We start from the raw sequence: 2541 nt of genomic DNA, 5'->3' as shown, positions 1-2541 counted from the left end.
AGGAACTAAATAAAAACATCCTGGTTGGGCTCAGTGTGTCCCATGTAGGGCCGCATCAGCCACTCATGCAAGGGGTAAATGGCATTGGGCAATATATCGGGGGGCTGGTGGTGTCCCCATTTGGTAGTTCCCAGGTTGGGATGGATGTCTTCTCCTGCATGCTGCAGCAGAGCCATGAGTTGCAAAAGATACGGGCATTGTGGGCTCACCCAGAGAAACCCACACAGAATGCCATAAATCGTCCTTTGGTGTCCATGCGGGTCTGGAGCACCCACAAAATGGTACCCCTTGCAATTGATGAAGATGCCTGTGCTGCATTCTGGGGCCTGGATAGCAATGTGGGTCCCATCCAGAGCCCTGAAGCACTTGGGGAAGTCCAGCTTCTCAGCCCCATTAGGGTGACTTGCAGATCCCAGACATGGAGAACCCAGTAAAGTAGGTTGTTTTCGATTGCCCAGAAGACCTGAATGGTGTGTGGGGAGAACGGGTCCATGTGTGCGTGGTGGGGTGCTCCATGCATCCCCTTCCCCTCCTGCCACCGGGTCCCAGCCACCCCACCCTGTCCCTCTCCCCTGTCTCTGAGGGTCCCGCTTGCCTGGTAGCCCTCCTCCCCGTGGTGGGGAGGTGCCCCAAGCATGCCCTACCTCCAGCAGAACAGCCGCAATGGTGGCCCTGCCCACCCCCAATTGGTGGCCAAATGACTGGTGGCTGTCCAGGGTAGTGAGCCTCCAAGTAGCAATGGCTACCCCCTTGTGCAAGGGGAGTGTGGGCGGCACCTGTGTGTCATGGTGCTGGGGGGCCGGGGAGGGCCAATGACTGAGCTCCAGAAATAGCCACTTTCTCGTTCTGAAGTTGTGGGGCCAGCGGGTGTCGTTCCAGTCCCCCAGAACCAGCCTGTCCCATCACTCGCTGCTGGAGGGTGGCAGCTCGGAGCAGTGCCTACAGGCTGACCATGGCCTGGATGGGTCGGGCACCAGGGAGTCTCTGGGGGCCATTGTGTGCCACCAAGTGGCTTCTCCATGTAGTTGAGTTCTCGGTGCTCTGGGTACAAGCCAGCCCTTGGCATGTGCAGAATGAGTGTGTTTTGGCGGAGCCCTTTAAAGGAGCACCAGGCTGCAGCCCCCAGAAGGGCTTATCTGCCTTGCTAGCGCAGCCACGGCATTTTCTGGCCCTTTTCTCCCAAAAGAGCACCCGGTGACATGTGGCTGCTTCCTTGCAAAGCAAGGGCCTGGTCTTTTCAAAGAGCGGCTCACAATCTCCTTTCGCTTGGGGCGTGCGGACGCTCGCTTTCGAACGCTGATCTGTCAGAAGGGGGCTTTGGAAAGTTTGCCTTTTGACATCACACTGTGGTGTAGGCTTAGCCAGACACGGAGAAAAGGGTAGAAAAGCAGAACCAGGTCCCCACGTGAAGAGTGCAGCATAGTGTAACAAAGGATATGTGTGTGTATTTTAAAAAAGGATAAAATTCTTTTAACAACTAAGAAAAAGAAACTTTTAAACACCATTTTCACTCTGTTTGCTCCTAAACATTTTATGTAAAAGCAGCTAACGCAATTCTCCCCACTCTCAAAATTTCTTTTAAATTTTACAATAAGAACCAACCACTCAGACGAGGTTCCCTTTTTCTTGTTTCCAAGCGAAAACAAGAACAGTCATCAAGCGCAAACAGCAGCACAGCCTGCTTATCTCATGCTCAAAAGAGAACACTTCAATTCATCATCATGGATGGCAAAACCAAGAACACCAACATGCACTTCTCTAGCTACACACTACAGAAATGATCCCTAAAAGTACAGTCTGAACCACATGCTTCTCAGCTGCACACCCAGCAGAACAGGCACAAGCTTCCTGCCCATGGGGAACGTTTTCAAACAGCTGCTTCCACCCTCCTCCAACTACGGGACAAAAGTCTAAAATCAACCACCCCTTTCTCTGAAGCCCAATTCACCCGCTTTGGGACGCAGTGTATCAGAGGTGGTCGCATGTGGCTGTTTGCAGACACACCTCTCCTGATTAGCATACAGCGCCCTTTGGAGTCAATCAAACCCTCTCACTTTTACTTCCCCAATATGCCACTTTTCTTACAGGCTCTCATGTGACAGGTATCAGGCACAGAGGACTCTAACAGGTTAGTTCCTTCTGCCAGCTGTGCAGGTGATGTAAAAGGAAAGTAGAGAGGCACTGAAATCAACAGGCACCTATTGAAATGAAAACAAAAAAGCATTCAAGTAGCACTTTAAAGACTAACAAAAGAATTTATGAGGTGAGCTTTGGTGGGACAGACCCACTTCTTCAGACCACAGCCAGCCCAGAACAGACTCAATATTTTAGACACAGAGAACCAAAAACTGTAATCAAGGTTGACAAATCAGAAAAAAACTATCAATGTGAGCAAATAAGAGAGCAGAGTGGCAGGGCGGGATGAGGGTCGAGAATTAGATTAAACCAAGTATGCAAAAAAGCCCCTATAATGTCCCAGAAAATTCGCATCCTGGTGGAAACCAAGTGTTACTGTGTGGAATTAGAATATGAAAGAGAGTT

General features: G+C 50.7%; 1 pseudogene; it reads right to left on the bottom strand.

Annotated features, from left to right (window-relative positions):
- Positions 1 to 1600: 1600 nt before the first annotated feature.
- LOC142016244 (small nucleolar RNA U3) lies at positions 1601 to 1800 on the bottom strand (annotated as a pseudogene).
- Positions 1801 to 2541: the final 741 nt, after the last annotated feature.

The sequence above is a fragment of the Carettochelys insculpta genome, chromosome 7 (genome assembly GCF_033958435.1).
Source record: "Carettochelys insculpta isolate YL-2023 chromosome 7, ASM3395843v1, whole genome shotgun sequence".
In the NCBI taxonomy this organism is placed as follows: domain Eukaryota; kingdom Metazoa; phylum Chordata; order Testudines; family Carettochelyidae; genus Carettochelys; species Carettochelys insculpta.
This window is presented reverse-complemented; position numbering and strand designations above follow the sequence as displayed.